The sequence below is a fragment of the Numida meleagris genome, chromosome 3 (assembly GCF_002078875.1).
Source record: "Numida meleagris isolate 19003 breed g44 Domestic line chromosome 3, NumMel1.0, whole genome shotgun sequence".
NCBI lineage: Eukaryota > Metazoa > Chordata > Aves > Galliformes > Numididae > Numida > Numida meleagris.
This window is the reverse complement of record NC_034411.1, coordinates 82544981-82569244: the sequence shown is the minus strand read 5'-3', so window position 1 is coordinate 82569244 and position 24264 is coordinate 82544981. Positions and strand designations below refer to the sequence as shown.

General features: G+C 42.1%; 1 protein-coding gene across 5 annotated transcripts in view; it reads right to left on the bottom strand.

The window, feature by feature from the left end:
• Positions 1–24264, bottom strand: part of OGFRL1 (opioid growth factor receptor like 1) — an 80086-nt gene that overhangs the window by 18219 nt on the left and 37603 nt on the right. For 3 of the 5 annotated variants that reach the window (XM_021393181.1, XM_021393184.1, XM_021393182.1), the window contains exons 3-5: positions 15409–15543; positions 13447–13526; positions 788–3871 (exon numbers count right to left, since the gene is read on the bottom strand). The exons of 1 other annotated variant lie outside the window; for it this stretch is intronic. The gene's annotated coding sequence lies outside the window, so the exon portion shown is untranslated. The remainder of the gene's footprint in view (positions 1–787; positions 3872–13446; positions 13527–15408; positions 15544–24264) is intronic. One more of the 5 variants, XM_021393183.1, reaches the window with a different exon arrangement.

Here is a 24264-nt window from a genome sequence, read left to right as displayed (position 1 = left end):
ATCTATTCTGCATAGCACTAAAACACCAGCCCAGCCCCTGGCTGCACGGAGCAGAGCTGTTTTCTGTCTCGGCCCTGCTTAGTGCCTATTGATGCCTCTTCAGTGTTGCTGTTCTTCCAGTCCCTGCCAATCTCTTGTTTATTTGCAGTGGGAAGGCTGGAGGGAGCAGACGGTGCAGCTGAGGAGTTCAGTGGCTTTGGAGTGATGAGCAATAAATGGCCCACGGTTTGTGGCATGAAACCATTTAATGTGGGGCTGAAGCATGCAACACTTCTCAAACATGAGCTTCAAAGAAAACTCTTTAAGCAGTTGATATACGCAGATACACAGTTTCTGGAATGAAAGAATTTTTTTTATCTTACTTATTGCTCCTGTTACATTCTTTATTATGGGCTTCCTTAGCTCAGCACAGGACAGCCTTATCACCATGGTATTGTGCACTTCTAGTCTGAAGAAAGCACTTTAGTAGAGCCTGTAAAAGCCCTGCTACCCTTTATCTGCTCAGTGCCACCCATGAATTAAGCGTTCTTGTCACCTGAACAGAGCATGCAAGGTGGCAAGTTGAAGAGCTGTAATACTACTGCAGGTGACACTGAAGAGCGAACAAAATGTAGAAAACTCTTCTGATATGGTCAAGCTGAATTATGCCTTAATAAGTAATCCTAATGAGTATGCACTTCAGGAGTTTGGTGCAGTAAATAAAATCATCTGAATATAGTGAATGTGTGCAATATTCCAAATTAGCTTGCTTAGCTTCGTAACATCCCATAGTACAGCCTGAACCCACCTTGCACGCTCTGTACAGTACAGGCAGCTTCTGATGTGCTCGGGAAAGACATCACTGTTTTTTAAATCAGTGTTTGGCTGGACTGAATGGACCAGTGGCATCCAAGTGAGTTCCCTCTGTTCAGAATAAAGAGATGAGTCGATAAGCACATCATCATCCTTCTGCATGTGGCAAAGCGGGCCAGCAGTATATTGGTGGTAGTGTGCTCAAAATGCATCAAGTGTTTTGTCCAAGTTCAGTACACTTAAGTTTACTTGTAGAACACTTGTATAACATTAAAATGATGGCATTTTTTGGTTTGTGGTGTTTTATGGTAACGTTTCTTTGTAATGGGAAGCTACAGGTTAAGATCAGGAGATAAGGTAAATGTTGCAAGAAACACAGGCTAAAAAAACATGCTACATGTTTGTATGCATTAATAAATTCTTCAAAGGAAAGAGTATGAAAATGAAATAAAGGTTTCCAGGCATGCAAGAACAGTAATTTTGAGTTTGTTGGTTGTCAAAAGCATCTATGGTGCTGGATGTTTTGTAAGGGAGCTGGCTCGACACGAGCAGTTCACTCCCATGCAGTTCACTTTCATGCAGTTCACTCTCATGCAGGTGTCTGCAGTTGCTAGAAATGTGAGAGATCTTCGGTTTCTGCTCCTGATGTGAATGATTAATATTTGCATTAAATCTCCATGAAATGTGTCACCTTGTAACACAACATAGCTGGTCTTCAGCTGCAAAATAATCTGTAGTTCTGAGAGCATGCCAAAAACAAACAAACAAACCAAAAACAAATCTCACAGTATAATTTTAGGACTAAAAACGTAGAGTAGGAGAAACCATCCTCAGCGCTGTTTTTTGAGCAGACACAGCTCCAGTATCATGGCTTTGGTGTGCTCTTTCATCTACATTACAAAGGAATGCTTGTGGCAGATAGTTTGAGCAGTATTCATTACTTCTTTTAGGAGCTTGGTAATTCAGTGTGTTCATAGACCACAGGCTCTCGGTGCCGTCAGCCATCCACCAAGATATGATTTAAACCTTCTTCCAGCACCAGTATTCCTTTGTGCAGTCCTGAGATTTAATGAGGTTGGAGCTCAGATGGTGGGGTGAAAGCTAGTGATGGCTGATGTGTTTGCGAGACATTTTGAGCCAGGAAGAAAACATCAGGAACTGAATAAAACTTGTGAAAGAAATCATGATTAGCATACTGGGTATGAAAATGATGGAAAATGAGAAGTGATTCAATTTGATGAAAAAAAAACAACAACAGCAAAAAGCATAACAAAATAGAACTCAAAAGGAATCCTCAAGTACATCTCTGTCATCTGTCTCAGATAAAGAAAGAAGATGTTGGCTTCTCCTGCAGCATTGGACATCTGCAGCTTGTGTGCCTCTAACTAGTTGCTCAGAGTCCCCTGGAGAAAAACTGGAACTTTTAGGTCATGATTCACTTAATCCAAACACAAACACTTAAACGTAGGCCTGAAGAAGTGCCTCTTTCTTTTTCTTTAAGAGTGCATCTCTGTTACTGTGTTAGTCTGGATTGGAAGAGTGCTTTTACCGCTAACCTCCCAGTCCTTCCACCTACTGAGCTTTGATTCACATTATGATTCACACAGTCTCAAAGCACATTAACTTGATTTTTTTTAGATAAAACAAACTGGAAGATAAAGTACAGGAGTGCACTTAATGCACTCCAGGTGCAATGGGCATTCAGTCCATAGAAGAAGACTAGGGCTAGTCTCAAGAAGAAAAAGATCTCCAAAATGTTTGTACTGTGAATGCCAGGTCCTCAGCACTGACTGTTTTGCTCTACAGGTCTGCTGTCAGTTCTCGCTATCGTCTAATGTAAGATAAAGTGAAGAAGGATCAAGAAAAGGTCCTTGCCCCATTAACCATTGGAGAAGTTTAGGAAAACAAGATGGTTAAGCTAGCAGACTTAAAAGTGAATGAAATGAATTGCCGCCAGATGGACTCCATACTACTTTTACAAAATGCACTGTTAAAAAAAAAGGAAGCATCCTTTAAACATAGGCAGAAACAAGCCCTTCACAAGACCCGTGGTAGTGAATTAATTGAGAATGCAATGTACTTGCTGATTACTGATTACTCTTCCAGGCTCCCAGAGTTAGTATATCTGTCTGAGATGGCTAGTAAATTCAAAATACAGCTACCTGTGGGATTTTGTTTATAGCAGCACAGCTCTAGGGCTTCATCCAAACATAAATTATTGTAAGCTAACTATGATGTTATTACCTACTGGTTTATATGACTGCAAAAGAACAGCACAAACTGCAAAACAAAGTGTAAAGACCATTTCTAGTACTAGTGACCCAAGTGCACCAGTTTCTTAAGTAAGAAGTTACATTACACACCTGATAATAAACTATTACCACCACTACCAGAGTCCTAATGCAAAAGAGAACTCTTTAGGTTAAATCTGTAAATTACAAGATGGCACAAGAAGCTGATGAAAAATATCACTAAACAGGGCCCTACCAGGATGGCCTGGAACACACCAAAGTATATTTAAAGATGGTTCTGAACTTCCATTGGTTTTGGCTGTCCTTTGGAGATAGCAGACCTGATGGCACTTTGATGGCAGACTGTGTCAGCATACCAGCTGCTGTATGGTTTTGGTGTTACCAGCACTGCTTTAGTCACAGATCCAGAGCACTGTACCGCACAGGCTGCTATGAAGAGAGTTAACTCCATCCCAGCCGGACCCAGGACGGGGTCCAGATTGTCCTTCCCACTTTGTCACCCAGTGACTGGCTGCCTTGGAACAGATTCCTGTGCCATATCCCTTGCTAGTTGATTACCCTTAAGCAAAGACAAGCCATATTCACAGCCCACACTGGTATGACAGCCTTTGTTGTGCAGGGATGCCCAAGAACTTAAAGTCATTGCACAAGGGTGGCAACTTCTGTTCCAGAGGAGGAGGAGGAGGTGCCATTCAATCAAGTCTCTCCTTGTCTTGAGAGGTCAAGCCCCATGTTGGGCACCAAAAAGGACCATGGTGGGCTGCTTGCTCATTCCTCTCCTCCAGTAGGATGGAAGGAGAACATAGGAAGAACAAAAGTGACAGCACCTGTGAGTTGAGATAAAGGAAGAGAAAAAAGGAAGTGAAACAAAGGAGATTGCACAGGCAGACTGATGTCAGTCCTGCCAGTCTCTGAACATCAGCCCACCCCTTCTTCTCCTACCTCAGCTTTTCTTGCTGAGCATGATGCCTTACAGTGTGGCGTATTACTTTGGTCCATTATTGGGTCTACTGTCCCAGCTGTGTTGCCGTCCCAATCTCCTGCCCACTCATTTCCTCAGTGGAAAAAAGAGAAAGCCTTGATGCTGTGCAAACACTAGCAGCAGCCTGTTGGTGTGCCAACACTGTTTCAGCTACAGATCCAAAACACAGCACCAAACGGAGCCATCGTGAAGAAGCTCAACTTCATCCCAGCCAGATTGCTTCACCTTGGAGCAACCTCTCCAATTGGTCATTTACAAGAAGTGCCACATATGACACAGTCTAAGAGTGCTGCCTGTGCTTCACAAGCTTTAAGTTCTTCCTCATGCAGTGTATTTGTATACTTTAAGGGAAGTTTCAAAACCTTTTACCCTTCCTATAAATAAATGGACACTAATTCTCTGGAAGAAAATGACACACTGTTTTCTGTAATAACTCCAACTAAAACAACTAAATTTGGCATGTTTCTGTAGTTTCTTTCTCTTAGGATTAGTAAACTGTTTCAACCTTTCACATGGTTAAAATTGTGCTTTCCTGAGAACACCATTCTGAGTAAAACTTTAGTAAAGCTGCTACTTAAATAGTATCAAAATATCTTTTTTTTTTTTCCTGAATTACGTATATGTTGGAATCAGGATACCTCTCAAGTTGTTTGCTCTGTAAAACAAGTGTTTTATGGGAAAAAAAAATGAATGTAGAATGACTGCAGCTCTGCACTGAAAAAAATTAAAGTTTTGTTGCACTGATTTTCTGAGATAGCACAAAACCACCACAAAGTCTAAATACAGCCTGCTACGAGGAACCATAACATTTTTATTTTTGCATACTATATTCAAAACTAAGGTGATGCTATCCAATACATCTCTTAATAGCTAATATCCTTTACAAACTGAAATTTAAAAGCAACCTTTGTGAACTTTGCTCAAAAGTATTCCTATTTCCACTTCAGTAAAACAACAGATTAATACAATTGCAGCTTCTCTGTGTGGCAACAAACCAACACAGGCATTCTGGTCCTCTGTGGATGTCTCGGCATGTAGCTCAGTTTCATATGCGATGCAGTGCTGCTTCTTCATTCTCTAACACTTCCTTTCATTTGCAAAAGAGGTGTATGCTGAAATAACCAAGAATTCTTCTACTGCAAGCATTTATCTCCTCCGAGAATGAAGAAGGCTAGCAAATCAATATAACAATATAGAGAAAATCATACAGTTTAGACGTGAACAAAAATTTACATCCTTCCTCATGCCTGCTTTTCATAACAGCAGCATCAGTCTTGTTCTCCTTGCAAATAAACCTCTTTTTTTCATGTATTAAAGCGAGTTGCTTGTCCCAGTTAAGGACTTATTGTACAGCCCCTTGTACAAAACCACAGCAAGCAAGCTACATCCCTGACCTTGAGTAACTCACTTGGGATCAGCTCATGTTAGCACCAATGCAAATCAGATAGCGTGCATGAGTCCAACACCACTGTTTACCCACAAAATTAAATGCAAAATGCAACAAAGTGATGTGGAAAGTGAGCACAGAGAATGCAGAAGAGTGGATGAGATTGGAAACACTGAGAAAGTGGTGTGTCCTCACCTTGGTGAGCTGCATGCACAAGGTGCAGGACCAAGGTATGGATCTCTTAGTTTCCTGGCCCTAGGATTGACCTAGTGTACCTGTTAGACATCAGCATAGACCTGTGAGATGCCATCACCTGGCCTGTGCAACACTACAGCAAGTGAAAGGCGCATCAGCACCACAGCTCTGTCACGAGGGCACAAATCAGAGAGGCTGGCAGCTCGTGGGTTTGCCTGCTGTCAGGGGAAAATGTTTGGACCCAGGCTACAGGGTAGTAGGTATCACCCCTGTGCCAGGGATGCCACACTGCTGTTACCTGATGAGTAGCTCCTGCTGTACCTGTTCCCTGCAAAGCTGAGTCACTGATACAAAGTGCAGAGACAGCGATCAGTTCATATGACACGCGTGACAAGACATTCAAAGTAAGAATATAGCATTGACAATCTATTGTAGTAAAAGCCATGGCAACCTAAAGCATTTAACTGAGAGCATGCTGTGTAGGATCTCTGCCTGCTAGATTTCTTTCACTCCCACATCAAATTCTTTGTCCCTAGTGGGATGCTCCCTCTGCATAGATCTTGGCTGAGCACTTCTCCAGCGCTAGGAAAGAGAAAGCTACCAAGTCATCCTTTAGCCACTGCTCATACACCAGCCTCTGAGGTTACCAACATGAAGATGTACATCATGTTGGCAGGCTCTGAACAGGCTTCTTAAGCATTAAATAGTGAGGACAGTTGAATCAGTCACACAAACTCTGGTGTCTGGTGACATCTGAGGTGCTCAGAGGAATCAGAGACGTCCAGCATAGCAGTCTTACGATAAACCTACACCTAAAAAGCAGCATCTGTTGGCCAAGCTGAGGACATCTCATTTAAGCAGATACATTTGGGCAGGCCGCTTAAGAGAGGGCAACAGAATGGAAGAGGTTGGAAATTTAGGCTGTTTCTCCTAGCTCCAAGACAGTCAGTGGGGATGTAACCAACAAGTTCTGTTATAGTCAATGACAACCCAACCAATGCAGCTCAGGGAGCCTAAGAATGGTTGGACTCACTGCAGAGCAGACAGCTGATGGCTGTTTAGCTGAGGCTCTCTACACTCACTGAAATGGGAGTATGCAGCACTAGGAAGAGCTGTAGTCATCTGCATTAAGTCATCAATCTCAAACTGGATTCTGCTTACCTAACCAGAGCATTTTTGACAGCCATGTTCTATATCAAAATTAAAAATAATAATAATTAAAAAAGCATCATTGTCTAGTTTTTGTTTTTATGGCAGTGCATTGGTTTGGATTGTGACAAATACAGCAGTGAGTTATTCATGTAGAAGTCCACAGTGTAAACAGGTATCACACAAAAAAGGAATGACATTCCTTACTTATTAGAAATGTTACAAAATGTTCCTCCTTTTCTTTTATGATAGCACAAGAACTTTAGAACTACAAGATCTTTATATTCTCTCTCTCCTTTGAAATGATCCAGTCATAAAGCCTCAAAAATTCAACTGCAGTTAGACAGTTGCTAAGACTGGCATCGTCCCGACCCAGACCGACTGTATTCCCCCATGCATCTATATCCATCTGCTATTTTCCTTCTTCTATGCCAAGATTATCCATCATCTGGGGCAAGGGAATGCCTTTTATTTTGTAGCTGTTCAGGACTATGGAATAGGTGCTTCAAGAATACAAATCATCAGCATCACAGTGTCTGTGGTGATTTATGCTCCCTTGCTAGCCAAAGACCTGAAATCCTTGCATAGTTTTTATGAAGAGAGGCACTGCAAGTATATATTTTTAAAAAATACTAGCAGCACCAGTAGCTGGTGAAAATGATTCAGGATAATCAATCTTTTAAGCTTTACTGCTAAGCATCACCTTACTCAGCAGGAGCTAGGAGCACTAGTTATTTTCTTTAGATTAGACACAGGTGGCATCAGGTGCTCTCATCAACTGAAAGGAGTACAGGTAAATTGGTGACTAACCAATTTTGTTTGGTGGGAAGCCAAGCACAGAGCAAACGGGGGGAAGGTTTTATTTATGGGTGGAGCAGTTAGGCCAGGAAAGGGATTGAGGCCAGAGGAAGAGATGGGATGTTCACTGCAGGAGCTTTCTGCTGGTATTTGTAGGAAATTACACCAGTAATTCTAAAAGAAGGAATCTCAGAGAAATAAGCTCACAGTAATGAAGGTGCAGTAGCTATGGTTACTGAGGGAATGGAGAGAAAGCAAAGCCGAACCACAGCCCTGGGCACTGTATACAATTTTAACACCAAAAACCTAATTTTAGCTTTCAAAAATACAACTATGAGCACAGCCCACGTTCCCCGTTACAGTATGTGTGCGTGTGTCTATGTCTGCACGTATATATATCTATGGTAGGATGAAGCAAAGACAAAGAGAACAGAAATAAGAGTCAGCTTGTAGACCGTCACACAACTATGAAGTTCATCACATGCTCAGAGAAAGCAGTGCTGTGTGTTTGGCTTGACAGCCCTGGGACTTTCCCCAGGGAACTTCTACTGCCACAAAGAGGAAATGGGCGTCTTCAATTTGACCTGAAGATTTCCAAAGAGACACAAATAGCTCCCTTAGAGGGAAGTATGTTTATTGCAGGCTTAGCACAACCCTCCCAGAAAAGGTCACATTAATGTTAGGGCTAATGATCATAAATACTCCTAAAGCGCAGCAGGAACGTGGAACTTGGCAAGTGCAGCCAAAACAAAGCAAAACAAAACAAAAAAACAAACAGGAATCTGAGAAAAAGGTAAATATTCAAGCAAATCCACATTGAAGTCCATAAAATGGTTTTACACAGCTATTGAGCTTATTAATGAGTGTTTTTGAAACAAGGTGGGATAGTTTGGTGGTGCATAGCCCAGTCCACACTGTGAGTGGAGTTTACCTGCTGCACTGTTTCACAAGCACTGTATACTCTACAGCGAACAGCCTAGCCACAGCCACCCCCAAGCACGGATTTGAACCTGGATACAGCAGCAAAGCTGCATTCCCATCTTCAGTGGCAGCGTATGAAAGCCATACCTGGCTGTGCCCTCGTGCTCTCTTGCAGGCTCATTATGGTTTCCTTGGCACCCTGTATAGATATACCCTCCGAGGCTGCACTTTGAATTAGTCACCTAGGTTTCTTCTTCAGTCACAATTAAGAAGCAAGTAGCATCACCTTGCTCATCCTAGGCACGTCCTCAACACAAACCAATTTCAAAGTGCTTATATCTCTAAGCTAGGAATCTAGACTTCCACTGTAAACTAGCTAAGAATTTGGTCTCTACATTTAGAGTCTCATCCCTTACCAGATACGATTTCCTGAAGGTGGAATGGACTGCTGCCAACTTGTCCCTATAAACCTGTTCTTCAAAAGGACAAGAGGAGAGTAAAGGCTGTTGAGTAACTCAAGGTACAGTAGAGTCCTCTTCTCAGACTCCAAGTTCAAGGTGAAATAGCATCTAACGCCACTGAGATACTCTGGAGCCAGAACTGCATGAGGACATCTTCACTATCACTGGACACCTAACTGCTTCTGTCTGATGGCTGAGCGGGTGATATTCCACCAAAGCCAAGATACAGACAAAAGACTGTGGAGATAGATTCATCTTGACAAAGGACAGGCACTTACTCAACCAGAATGAGCTCAGAAGATTGGAAAATAGGACAGAGGAACTCAGGCAGGATAACTAGTAAACAACTGGATACCTATGCTTGTGGGTCTGAACTGAGCCCATAGATTCACATTGCCTCTGTGGGCTGTTACTGGAAAGTCAAAATATTTTACAAGAAAATAAAAAATTCTATGAGTTTTCACTCAGCTTTTTCCAAGAAATGGCAAAGTTTAGTCTTCTACTTTTTTCTTCTGTAAGGTCCTCCTAGACATTAGAGGTGTGGTTTGGTGTAGTTGTATCCATGCAGGTCTGGCTGGTGTGACACTGGAGTTATGAGTCACTGGTGCCCTTCTGGACCAAAGCAAAAAGCCAGACAGGCTGAGAGCAGCAACACTATGCTGGGCAAGTGAGTCAAGTCCAAAACACATTTGACTCATGGCTAAGAATGATACAGTTTTAATATTTATTTTAAAGATATAAGACTGAAATAATTTTCATCATGAAAATGAAGATAAAACATAATATATTTATCTTTAGGGCAGTAGATTTCCAAAGATGACTTCAATTTCTACACTCTTTCAGCACAATCACAGTCTGAATTCAGTTGTAATACAAGGAAAATTGCGGGAATTCAGCTCCGTTTCTTTCCAGTAATGAAAAGAATAACACTTCCTTTATCCACACTGGGATACAGCCCCCCCAGTCTCATACATAAAGGATTTTTTTTTCTATACGATAAACAATATTAAAACAAACTGAGGATCTGAAGATTTAAGAAAAGAATTCAGAGTGAGTGAAAAACAACACTGCCTACAGACACTGGTAAGGAGCTTCATCTTAACCACTAGAGCCCAGGAATGAATCACAGAAACTCTCTCATCTTGAAAAATTTATGCATCCTATAATCCCTAAAGGGAAAAATCACATCTGATAAAAATCTTTAGACCAAAATTAGAAAGTAACAATAAAGCTGACAGAACTGTCTGAAGTACATATTTTAGCAGAGAGTTATTAGAAAGTCAGCATAAAGTGCCTCTTAATCATACTCATCATGCATCTCTTGGCAGTAAATCCAAGAAACTCTGGTTTTATATACCCCTATGGACCATATTTTATTGCTTACTTGCTTAGTAAATTTAAACTAAGTAGATAGGCAAAAAGTGTCTAGAGTGCCACCTGGAAAAGGTAACTTTCTATGACTCATTATGAGCCTGCTTTAAAATATCCAGTGCTTAGAGCCAAAAGTGGGAGTTTGCAAAGCTCAAATTACTGGTCAAACCATCAGAAATATTGGTCAGTGCCAGTGTAATCTCAATAACTCTGCCTGAAGTTCATTTACAAGTTTTAACCAGTGGCAGTCAAGATCGTCACAGAAGAATTGGTGATTAACCTCCAGTGCTCATCGTGTCTGCTTTTAATTTCAAGAGTATCTCTGAAGAGAAGCTAACAGAAGACCTGTATAGGCTACCAGGAAATGACTTTACAATACAGAGTGTAAGAATTACAGTGGACCAATCAAATAGCAATTGATGTACTATAGTTGTACAGGAGATAATTTCTGTTGAATGCTAGGAATTCTGTCTTTGCTAACTTCTACACTATTTTCCATGTGAGCCAGCTAAAAAGCCTACTACAGGATACCATTTGGTACACAAATTGTAAGCAAGAACCTTTGCAAATATATGTGGCATACTGAACTTCTCAGTCGTGAGCAGTTCAAGCAAATGCTTTAGAAGTTAAGAATCTCTAAATCCCGTAATTTCCTGAACCTTCCAGTTCCCCCAGGAAAAGAGCGATAAACCTGGACTTCCTCCCAGCCCCACTTGCTGGAGGATGAATGGCGTTACTGTTGCCAGAGCAGGATGTGAGGGAGCATGCAACACGTTCCATCAGGCGCTGTGAAGTCCCTTGTCAGATGTCACAAGAGTTTCCAAGCTATTGCACAGTGCTTAAACAAGAAAAAGGAAAAATTAATTCAGTGTTTAAAAATTAAATGTCCAAATTCTCACTGTAATTAGTGTTAAAACAGGATGGAGAATTTACATAAAGACTCAAAAATAGGCTTTTACACCACACACATGTAAATTATTTTAAAAGACAGTTATTATTTCAAATGCTTAAAAACTCCTGACAAGGGACTAATTCATAACACTGGATTGCTGGTCTTAGTAAAATGGACACTATTGTCTCCAGAAGCCCAAATTATTGTGAAATCTCAGATGCATTATGTTGTCTGTTTCCAACTATATTTAACATTGCTTTATTACTTAAAAATACAATTTTGAAAGCAAGATGACAAGAAATAAATTTATTTGGTCTAAAGGGATAGGAATTAAAGGAAACAGCAAGATAACTGTATAAATATTCGCACAAAAAGTAATGAAAGGAAAAGAAATATTTCCACCGGGGATTAGTTGTAATAGCGTAAAGGGCTAAAGCTGAAAAAGAACCAGTTCAAGCTCTGTCTCAGGAAGAAGTGTTTTTGAAGACACTACGGATGACAGGACAGAAAGGAAACTTTGTGACTGCTTTTGTAGTGAATCCATTGATCCCCTTCCTTTCCTCCCTCCCAGGCAACTAAAGAGAGGTTTTTCAGTTCTTTCAGGCCTAATTTGTTGGGTTTTGCCATCTGATTTTCACAGTCAGAGAAAAAGGTGGCCTTTGTGTCTCCTTATGAGTCACTAAAATTATTTGAGCTGTCGGAAGATCACAGAATTAGAAACTCTCAGGAGCTTCTGTCCTCCAGTTTAAGCCACTTCAAGGACACCAGTAGAGAAGACATCTTAGTTTTTAGATAACTTGAGGGAGGACACGCAGACAGATGAGCAAGGTCATGGAAACACCATGGTACCCAGCACTCTAATTGGGCAGTGCGAGACACCGTGAGCCTACATGGGAGAAGGCATCCTGCAGGTCAGATGTGCTGAGGTGTTTTGTGGAGGAGGTTTTGAGAACATACACTGGGTGTGATGATCCACTCAGTTCCTGGGTGGTGGGGTGATGGGCTGGTGTCCTATGGAGTTAAGTTCTAGCTTATACAGAAACTCCTGCAGTTAGCCCTCAGAGCATTTATTTGTATTTTGCGAGATAAACAAGATTCTGCCTGCATATATGACTTAATAATTGAGTCACTCTCTCAGAAGAGCAACACAAAAAAAAATCAGTTGTTCTGTTATTAACCTTAAGAGCAATATACATTGCCTATACAGAAACTGCAAGAGTGTAGTAGTCCCCTACCACCTACCCCACACCCGCAATTGGCATTTATACATCAGTCATACTGAAAGATATCCTGAAATTAACTGTAAACACAAAAGATAAGCTCCTCTAGTTAGACAAAGCTGTCACATCCATTCACCTCCCTCCAAAATGGAAGAGGAGATCAATGCTGCCCTGTGAAAGGCAGCGAGAAGCCCAATGCACTTCCCATTGAAATGTACAGAAAAATAATCAGGCTCATGAAGGAAAACAAAAGACAGCTTACGTTTGACAGAAATAAAACCTATATACATAAAAAAAAGTAAAAGTACCTTAAGCTATAGACACATCACTGAGCTTTAAAGTATGCTTCTGACAGATGAAATTCACATGTTTGCTTTGACTGAGTGCCGTACTACTGGAAGGCCCATGGGAAAACCAGAATACTGTGCACTTGGGTTGTCTGACCTTTTCTGAGGGCTCCTGACTCTCAGAACCATTCTCCTGACTCTCAGAAAGGTTGAGAGGGTTTAAGTATGAATTGAAGATGAAAAAAATAATAGGAAGATGTAGGGAAAAGAAAGGAGAAAGGAAGGGGGAAATAAAAAGAGAAAAGGAACCAACTTCCACTCCATGGAAACATTTATTCTACCTTGTTCCCTCTGGCATCGCTTTGTTAAATCGATGTTAGCTCTTACAGAGACATCGCCTTGCTTTAAATGTGGCTTCGGCTGTGGTCAGATGCCTGCTGCAGGGCACTTGCTACAAGACTCTGTTGTTATCATTGGTAACGGTGGTTCTTTGCGTTTTTTTTCCTAGATGTATATATATTAAAAAGCAATGCTGAGGCCTTGCACCCTGCTAGGGCTTGAGTTTCTGCCCAGCACCAGTGACCCAGCAGAACACAGCACGCCTTACCCTTGTACTCCTCACACAAGCACCCAAACCCACAGGAGCACCACTGAGGGCTGTTGAGGAGGGGGAGCCTCACACAGCCTGCTGCGCTGTGCTGTGGCAGCGAGCAGCCTGCAGCAGCAGGCTGGTACCAACCAACATGTGGTGAGGCGCGTCTCAGCATCACAGCGGTTTCTGTGCCGACTGGGATCACTGCAGTCTCAGCATCCAGAAGTCTGCAATAGATTCAGAAAACAGACTTGGAGCCACATGCAATTAATTAGTCAAGCTCCTGTACACAGATAGAGATCAAATCAACAGTGAGCGCCTGGGGATTTGATGCTCCTTTTCTCCTGCTTCCTTAACTACTCTGAGCATGACTTTTTGCTTGTTTTGTTGGTGTTTTTTTTTTTCTTTATTCTTAATGAATTTCTGCTTCCCAGTAAGCAGAGATGAGGACTGTGTGGCAAGTCGTTGCCTATTCGCAGGAGAGAAAAGGAGGACTCATTCAATTGAAATAATAATAATAAAGTTAAAGCTCGACTCTGTTTCTCTAGCTACATTATTTAATAAAATATTTGTTCTGAGCTGCAGCCTTCAGACAAGGAGAAAAAGCTCCTTGTTTTTCAGAGACAGCCAAAACAGTTAAATGGTGGCTTAGATGGAGCAATTAAGTTATATTAAACAGTAAATCAGTTTATATTCAAACTTCATCCCAGCTGTCTGTCCTGCCCTTTAAAGTGGTTACACCACAGTGACACACTGAGACCGGTGGTCAAAGCTAGAGTTGTATGTCCCCTCTGAAGGCTTTGGAGGCCAAAAACCTAAGCATCACCCAGCTTCCTCCACAACGAATATGTTTTTTTGGCATGATCAGAAGCTCATTAGAATTACCAGGACCTGACTAATTACACGGGCTCTGGAGCAGGCTGAGGCTCCTGGCCGGGCTGTGGCACTATAGCCTTGGCACCCCACGCAGCTTGCACCGAGCCCCAGCAGCGAGGCCTCGCATCCAAACCACACAGATTTCTGCAGCACACGGTCTGAATTGTTCCCACAGGAAGACGCTACTTCCAAGCTGTTTTACCAAGGAATATTCTCTGCCTTTGGTGTAATTGTACAGTAATACGCATCTTGTGTAGGGAATACAACAGAAATGCTGACAGGCCAGCTTTTATGGCTGCTGACACCGACTTTCTGAGCAGAGCTATGCACGTTGTGCTGACACAACCCTTCTTGAGAACAGCTGCAATCACTTGCTGCTTTGGTGGGGGGACGGGGGTGTTTCTTTTCTTTCTTTCTTTGCCTCCTGTGAAGGGCTCCAAAGTGCCAGCTGTGCCATAGGGCTGAGGCATCCACCAACGCCTATGCTACAGATGTGAGCGTGTGAAAGGGAAAGCCAGTTCCCCTTCTAGCTTCAATCTTAATTTTTACTTCAGATGATTTAATAATGCCCCACTCAACGGTATTTGGATAAGACGGTCAGTATTCCAGTTAAAGCTGAGTAAGGCATTACGTTTATTTTCTAAGCTGGTAAGCACTCAGGACAGGCAAAATTCCTACAGAGAGCTGGTATCAGCCCCATTTACTTGAAGGTTAGTGAGCGCATTCACAGGAAGCAAACGCAGCCAGAGGGTAAAGCATTGGCTTCTTGGGCTCAGCCTTTTGGGGCAGAGCTAAGAGTATAAGTGTTTGAAAAGATACCCAAGTAACCTCCCAGATTATTATTCAGCACAGATAATTAAGAGTTCATGTCTCCCCTTTGTCAACAAAGTGCTTAAGGACATGCTTGAAAGCATTTTGCTGATTTAGGGCCTCCGGAACTTCTCTGCAAGGATCCAAATGCCCACAGCTCCCCTTGAAAAGGGAAAGTGCATTTGGGCCCTGGAGGAATTGATGTGCTTTGCAAAGTCTTTTCCAACAGCCATCACACCAGGAACCTCACTGCTTAATTTGAATACCCTGTAGCAATGACTGCCAAACTGTGCCTGGGTCAAAGCAGTGGGTTTATTTGAAATTCCAGATTCTCCTGAGCTGTGAACGCTCATTTTGTTGTTCCTACAGTTGCTTTAGTATAGCACAAGGTTAATCTGTCTCCCTATCCGCCCTGTTACTCACAGAAGGAGTCTGTCAACAGAGCAAACTTGTTCCTCAGTGAGACTCCATTTGGGTGCAAAGGCTCCAAGCGCAGCACTCAGCAGCACAGCATGGTTGTTTATCCTGAGCAAGAGTTCAGAGCTCCTGAAAGAGCAACTGAAAAAAAAAACAGCAGCGTTGCACAATACAAAATACCTGCCCAGTGCAATCCCCTCTGTTGCAGACAGAAATCAACACAGTCATGTTGCTTAACTGAGCTGAACACAGACACAAATCCTAGGCAGATGGATGGAATACTGCAGTGCCAGACAAGCCAGGACTTCCCTGTACTGCCAGCTACCAAGCCTTGCCTCCTCCTGACGCTTCATTGTAAGAACCACAGAAAGTGAAATGATCCACAGCTCCTCAGCATACAGACTTCACTGCCTAAACATATAGATTTTGATAGAAAAGTGGATAATTTTAAATTTAAGCAGAATGAAAATATGAAATAGACTCTCCCCAAAGTTCTAGCATTTAAAATTCTCTGCAGCCTTCTTCAAATAAAAGATTTCCCTTTCCTGTACCACAGGAATGACGTGGTGTCCCATGCTTCCACAGAAAGCCAAGATGGTCTGACTTTATCATCTTGCCCTTTGGTGTTGCTTTTGTAACACGCCCTCTAGAAAACAGTGGGGCAAAAGAGGGTATTCAGAGGGTGACAAAAATAACTTGAAAAGTGCCAGCAAAATGCAAGATGCAAACATAGCAGGCCTCTGTCAGCTGTACGGCTTGGGGCCAGAGAGCTCTGAAAATGCAAACAACAGCTTTGTGCTGCTGCCAGGTTTGAAGGCCTCACCTCTCCCCACCTCCAAAAACAGGGAACATGACAGGCAAAATAAAAAAAAAAAAAAAAAAAAAAAAGGAAAATTTCTAAAACCTCCAGGCTTATTAGCAGTGAGATTGCAGTAACCAGATGCTGGCACATTAGGAGGATTTTACAAAAGAAGTCCTGTCCATTATGCAACTGTTGTAAACATCTCTGCCTCAAAAAAAACCCCTCCAAAAGTAGGCCAAATATGCTGTACTTCATGGACTAGCTAGCTGCAAAAACATTTCAGACTGCCTTAACTATTGCCTGAATCCTAAACGAACAGGGAGATTAGGCAGAATATAGCATTCATATTGAACTAAAGCAGAAAAATCACTTTTCCAGCAACACGGTCCTGAATTAGAAAACAGGTCAGCCTGTTCCAGTGTCTCACCACCCTCACAGTAACGATTTTCTTCCTAATATCTAGTCTGAATCTACCCACTTCCAGTTTAAAGCCATTTCCCCTTGTTCTGTCACTACAGGCCCTTGTAAAATGCCCCTCACCATCTTTCCTGTAGGCCCCGTTCAGGTACTAGAAGGCCACTATGAGGTCCCCTGCAGCCTTCTCCAAGCTGAAGAGCCCCAGCTCTCTCAGCCTGTCTTCACAGGGGAGGCGCTCCAGCCCTGTGATCACCTTCGTGACCCTCCTCTGGACCTGCTCTGACAAATCCATGTCCTTCTTGTGTTGGGGCTCCAGAACTGGATGCAGTACTCCAGGTGGGGTCTCATGAGAGCAGAGTAGAGAGGCAAAATCCCCTCCCTCCATCTGCTGGCCACACTTCTCTAGATGTAACCCAGGATACAGTTGGCCTTCTGGGCTGCAAGCACACATTGCTGGCTCATGTTGAATCTTTCATCAACCAACACTCACAAATCCTTCTCCTCAGAGCTGCTCTCAAGCCATTCTCCGCCCAACGTCTATCTGTGCTTGGGATTGCAAGAAGATTTAGCTGTTACTACTATATCATTATCTCCAATTATTTTCAGTTTTACCTGGAGGCAGTGTACTGCAGTGGAACCAAAGGACACACCCTGCACCAGCACATGGACACAGGGCAGGCAGGATGGGTGGCATGGGGTGCTGTACCACATGTACTCTCCCTGAAGTGCCCTGCAGAAAACTGAGGAAAACATTTGATTTCTTCTAATTCTCCGGGCAAGGATTTTAGATTGCTTTCTCTGGAGAGAATGCCAAAGTAGAAAAGCAAATTTTTGCTGTACCAGAACAGTGACAGCACCAAAGTCTTTCTTTATAGGCACTGTAGGGACTCCCTCACTGAGGGAGCTGCATTCCACCTCCACAGGCTCCTCCTGCTCTTCCTGTTTGAGAATGTTTTCTTCATTTCCCAAGACTTCTTTCTACTCAAGACATTCTCAGATTGCTTCAGCTAAGTCTTTCCATGGGCCCATTTCTAGAACTGTCTGCTGGCAACCATACCAACTTCGGCCCCTCTTGAACCCTCCTGGACATCCACTTCCTTCACCATACGCCTTTGCATCATTTAATTCCTCGGCTACTTCAGCTTCTTGTATTGACCTGCCAGCGAGGGAGGCTGCAGGGCTAGGGGGCACAGGGAGCTGAGAAGGGACAGAGCCAGCAGAGCTGACCTAAACTGGCCAAAGGGATATTCCATACTTTGTGACACCATGGAGAGAACAGCTGGCCAGGGGAGGCAGACACTGCTCAGGGCATCAGTCAACAATTGCATTGTGTATTGCTTGTTTTGTAAATATATCATTACTATTTTCCTTTTCTCTTCCCTTTTTGGTCTTAGTAGATATTTTTTTTTTTTCATCTGAACATGAGTGAGTGAATGGCTGCGTAGTTCTCAGCTGCCTGCCAGTTTCAGCCACCGCAGCTACAAAACCCAAGGCATGGAAGATCAGCTGAGAGGTGGTGCTGAACTGCCCCTGGTGGGATCAGACAAGTTCCTCCGAACAGGCCCTGCAGACCAATGGCAATATACAACCACAGAAGAGACATATCAGCCTCCCCTATCCCACCTGAGTTCTTGAGCCTGTGCTCCAGATTCACCCCCACTGTCCACAGGCAAATCCCAGTCTGGATTCAACCACAGTTCTCAACAGCTCATTCAAGTAGAGAATATTTCCACAAAAGGATTTTATTTTCAAGAAAATGTGAAGTATTTGTCTATGCCTAAAACCTGTGTGTTATTATTAAAATTGGTTTTAAATTTAAAATACAATACAAATTCAAAATCAAATTGTTTTTAAATAATTCCTCCTGTTCTATTTGTGCATGTTTCCCAGAACCAGGTCATGTATAGGTTAAGTCCTAGAAGACAATTAACAAAAAAGTCAATGTTCCTGCTTGAAATAAAATGAAGCTTTTTTCCCCTGCATGTTATCTTTTGATGTCTTGGTCCAAATTCAGACATTAAAAACCACCCTAGAAAGCTAAGGCAGGTGACCTCACCCTGCTGGTGACGGCCATATACGTTCACCTTTCAATCAGGTGAATCTGAACTGAAGTGGATCCAGACTTGTGGAGTTTCTTAGAAGTTCAGGAAGGGAGGCAGCAGGAGGGAAGCACTTCAAGAACGCCCAAGTCCAGCCCTAACATCTGCCCTGCCAGAATTTTGCTCTTTATAAACCTCAAAGCACGTTATCTGTGACTCTTTTAAAGTTGACAGACTGCAATCTGAAGTGCAAGCAATGCTTTCGAGATATTTTCAGACATTGCTCCAGCCTGAAAATGTACTCAAAGCACCCAAATGCAGGTATACGTATTTTCAAGCCCTAACCAATACGTTTCATTTCCCATGTCAGCATTTCCACAAATGTGTTCTATTGTATGTATCCAAACCATTAGATTTGCCCCTCAAAGGCTTTAAATCTACTCAGCCCCAATCTATGAGCTGGACCATTTTTTTTCCTGCCAAGAATCTGAAGTTTCTTTTCTGGCTGCCAGTAATAACTCTGTTCTGGTACACAAAGATGTAAATCCTTGCTGTCCTCCATTCAGATTTGTCTTTAAAAATTCTTTGTGGAGTTCAGTGGAAAACTTTCCATTCAGTTTGTATCTGGAGTTTCCTGGACTGGTAGTTCAAGCATCAACTTCAATTTATCTTTTAATATTCCTCACTTTTAATCCTTTTCCTCCCCCACTTGGACACGCTCTGCAGCTCATAGAAAAACCTCACTAGATATTTTCCATTCATTTTCTTTTGTCCTCGGAGTTTAGCTGCGCTCCCCCCCTATTGCAATACAGGCCCAGGGTGCAATCAGTTCCCACAGCTTTAACCAGCTCTGAGCTGGAGAGCAACAAAGCCTCACTCAGGAGTATTTAGACTGACAGGCATACAGCTCTGCAGGAAAGACAAACATTGGGTAAACCGCAGGTGAGAGTACATTGTCAGAATAAAGCTTGCCAGTAGAAAGACCAGAAAAGAGATTTCATCAGCAATAGGATTCATCTCTCACCAAATATCCTCAGTTGGGATACTCGTTGAGACTTTCAGACAGCATGCAAACTTCAGCAAGAACCATCACAAAATAAGGCTGGTATTTAAACAGCAAAGCAAGAGCTGAGCACCCCTCAGGAAAGCCCTTTTCTGGAGTCAGGGGACACTGTAATGGGAATCAGAAGGTCCAGGGTCCCTAGAAGTCAGCTCAGCAGGCTTCTGGACGTGAACTTGGCTGAGCACTTCTGTGAACACTCAGTTCAGACTGTCAAGGAGCAGTCAGGCCTGGTCACTCCTGCTTGCACAGACCTGTGCCCTGTGACCTGCACCTGCTCTGAGTGACAACAGAGACAACTGGTTTTGTCACATCTAATTTCAAATGCTGCACGCTCCATGCAATTACCCCAAGGTGATAAAACCTTCTCTGTTTCCATTTAGATTTGATCTGCTCTTCCATGCAATCTGCACATAGAGCATATTGGAGCATTTCATCAATTGCACGAATTGAAGCTGCGAGATCTTAATTAGAAGCTCCATTAATGTCAAAGCAGTGAGCGTGGAAAGCACTAAGGAGAAGGAAAATCTACCACCGTGTACATTTTACCTGTACTGCATGAACTAAGCATTAGATTATGGCCTCTCAACATCCTCACCAAAAACATTTGCAAGCCCAACTGTTTATGGAGTTCATAGTTACACAGAGGCATCTGAAGAACAGGACTTTTGCAGATCCTTAAGTTATTTCATTTGTCTACATCAACCCCACTGTCCCACTGGCGCTGAGTTATTTTAGCAGCATTTTTTCAGTGGTGCTTTAGGATGCTGAGAAACAACTCAGGGAAGGCCACAAATGACACAAAGCCTAGAAGTCCTCAGTTGGTGATGGTGCTGAGTTTAGTTCCGCTGACCTCAGTAATGCAGTGGGGTGGCCTGAACCCTACCCCAGTGTAAGAGCATGCCCAGGGTCTCAGTCAGTGCGATGAGGCTAGCTTGGAGCTGACCCGCACTGCAATTGATGGGGCACAGCCCCAGCAACCTGGGTATGACAAACTCGGGCTGCCCTGTATGTATGCTATCAAAACTACCACTGGAAGAGGAGCTGCATGCCAACATGGACCCGGTGGGAGGGCAACATGCCAGCAGCATTGTGTGATAACCCTGTGTCAGGTCCTTTGCTTTTCCCCAGTAGAATGCGCTGCTTGGTTGTACTTTCTACATCATAGTGAAAGGCTGGAACATAAGACAAACTAGGATGTGATGATACAATTTTAGGCAACACGTTTCACTGCAAAAAGAGATTTCTGATTCTTTGTTTACCATACCTCCCTTCTGAGAAAGCATACTCATCTTTCATAAAAGAGAAAATGAAGTGCAAAGGCTCTCTCCAAAGCCAGGATTGCAGTCCCTCATTCTCCCATATTATTTCAGCACCTCAAGAACAGGATGGAGGCAGCAACAAAAGCTTCCTATTAACTGCAGCAGCAACAGAACTATTTCCTCCTGCAGAGGGGAGTTAAGTGTTGCAAGAGTAAGGCTAAGGCAACACAGCCTCACTCTACTCTCCCTCTTGGAGAGTTAAATGAGACGCAATTAGCCATCATATCACACTATTTAAAATAAGCAAGCCCTAAGCTTCTCTTCTGAGACATTTCATAGCCATAGACTGCAGTGATTAGTTTAACTGTGCTCATCACATGAAGTGATTGCTACAAAAGCTTATTTCCATTTAATTCACACTAACATCCACAAAACCAAAGCAAAATAAGGGAACAAAAGCCTAACTGTAGCTGAGCAGGTCTCGGATAGAGCCCAGAGCTGAGAAGAAAAGCTTCATGCAAGGATAAAATAAGCTTCAGCGTTCTGTTTAGTTAAAAAAAAAAAAGCAGCACTTTAAGAGAAGAAGTGTCGAGGAAGGTTTACAAAAGAGAAAAGCTAAGTTTGAAGAAAGCATGAACTGAAGCAAAGACGTTTGTTCTAAGTTAACTAAGTTAATCTGCTTTAAGCTTTGATACGAATGCTATTACACATTACAAATACGTGACAGATGTTACACACCTGCTTACTTTTTGTACACGGACAGTTGCTTCTACATGTTTATCTCAACCACAGCAGAGAACATTCAAGTCTAGAATCCACAGTTTTCAGGGGCAGTTATAATCGAAGCCCACATAATGCCTTTTTCCTCCACTCTTCCATTCAAAGCAATTTTTTTTCTTTAAATTTAGAACAGAGGTCTTGAAAGTACAATAGCTTGTCACAGACCTTTCAATTCTCACACACTGAATTAGGGTCCTTGACAGTCAAATTTACTGCATAAAAGAAATCCTCGACTTTTGTACAAGCATCAAGGACAATTGTTGCTCTTTCGCTGTATTATCAAGAAAGCGTTTGCACTGAAAATGAACAGGATATTATTCCCCCCCCGCTTTGAATGACAAGTAAGCCACGTCTCTTCCTCTCTTTCTCCTTCACCTCCCTTTTCCCCCACCAGCAGCTCTTTGAAACTTCTAATGCAATGTTTTCCTAATATTTCACTTGTAAAACCCAAGGTCAGGCTGCAACCTTCTAACAAGAGACAGCTTTGCCCAAGGACTCCCAGGCACCTTTTCTTCCCACAGTCACTCCCTACACTACCAAAACTGGACATTAGGCAATTAATTCTAGGGACTACATTATCAAAAATGTAGCCTAGAATGTATGCTTCGTGTGTGTTACATTTGGGTATTGTAATTTTCACCCTCTAAACTCTAATGTTTAGCAATAAGGAAACAGGGTAATAAGTAAGATGTAAGTTCTTCCTCATTCAAAAGTCAATTAATCAATCAATCCAAGGAACACATTGAGCTTAGCATGCAAGAATGACACCATCCTGAGCAGTGCCAAGAATCACATGGAGCAAGTCACTTTTGCATCTTGGCAGAACGCGTCTTAAGAAAAAAAAAAAAACAGCAAAATGCCCATGTCTCCGATCACAGATTTTGCCCATGCTTCCAATCACAGATTTCCCACAGACGATTTGCTGTGGTTGCTCTCCAGATTACCACCTCTCTATGGACCCAATCCAAAACTCATTACTGGCAATAGAGTTTTGAAAAAGCCACGTACATTCTTTCACAATAGGAAAGTTCTATATTTAGTTGATTGGAAAGAATCTTAAACTCCTTGAAATCTGAGTTTAGCACGAGAAAAGAATCTTTAGCTTGCCTTTGGCTTGGCAAGCTATACCTGCGGAAAAAGACCAAAACATGATCTAGAAATAATGCAATTTACACAATGCTTTGTCTGGTGCAAATATATCCAAGGATACCTTTACAATTAAGGACCTGGAGGCAACAAAATTACTGGTGGCTCCTCATTACCAACACAATTTGTTTATTAGACTTCACAAACAAATCTTTCAAAGAAACAGATGCGTAAATAGCTTTCAAGAATTCAAAAGTTTTAATCATGATAATTTAATCTGAATTTATTTCAGCACCATGCTTGCAATTGCTTTCAAACAGCATTAACAGAACAATCTAATGCCAAATACAAAAGCATACAAAATCCTATATTTTCACCCTCTTATTGAATTAGGATTTGATGGTCTACTTACAGCAAAAATCTGTTCTAGCCCTTCACAAAGGTGGTCATGTTTGAAGGTATTAGCATTTTAGGCCACAGCACCACGGTAGTGCAGTAAGCTGTTACTCATCTGGTCCAGATAAAAGCTGGTTTGCTTGTTTAATTTTCAGCTGAGTCAAGCCACTGAACTAAGCTCACTATTTAAACAAACATTAATACCAGCACAAGTGAAACCACAGGAAAGAATGGCCAAGGAAGAATGTTCAAGAAAGGCTTCCACAGTCCCAGCTTACACAGATAAAATCAAAGATGGAATTTCACTATTAGACAACAAATAGGTAATGCTAAACATAGTTTTTCCGTTTGACAGAAAATAGTGGTTCCTAGCCTAAAGCAAATCTAAATTAAAAATAAAAAAAAACAAACACATATTCAAGCTGGTATCTCCTTTCAAGAAATTGTCTGTTCTCAGCAGCACAGCCTAAAATCAGAATTATCATACGATGGAGGATATAATTCTGTGCTCCATCACTCCTGGAGATCTCTCTCTGCCAAAGAAACCATGTGTATTAGGAAATGCTACCCTCTATCGTTTGACTAGTCTGAACAGCTCATTTCTCTACAAAACCATCTTTTTATAAGACTAACCTCAATTGTAATATCACTATACATTTCAAGAGTTAAAACCTCATAAACATGAAGAACTGGTGTTTGTTTATGTACAGCTAGACATCAACTTACTCTCTGGCTATAGTACTTCAAGGACCCCAGGACTTTCTTTCCCTCCAATTCCTTTTCCTAAATCATTACTGCTCTAAAACATGAACCTTTTTTTTTTTTTTTCCCCCCCTTTTTTCTTTTGAGATCTGCCTGTTTGAATTCCTTTTTTGGCCATTTTGTAGAAGTACTATTTCAGATCCTTTCAAGATCTGCCATTCTGTTTTCTTTTCACTTCCATCACTTTCCAAATCCGATTATTTAAAATCTTCAGGACATCTCTTATATCAGAGATTTTTACTTAAATACCTTTGCTAA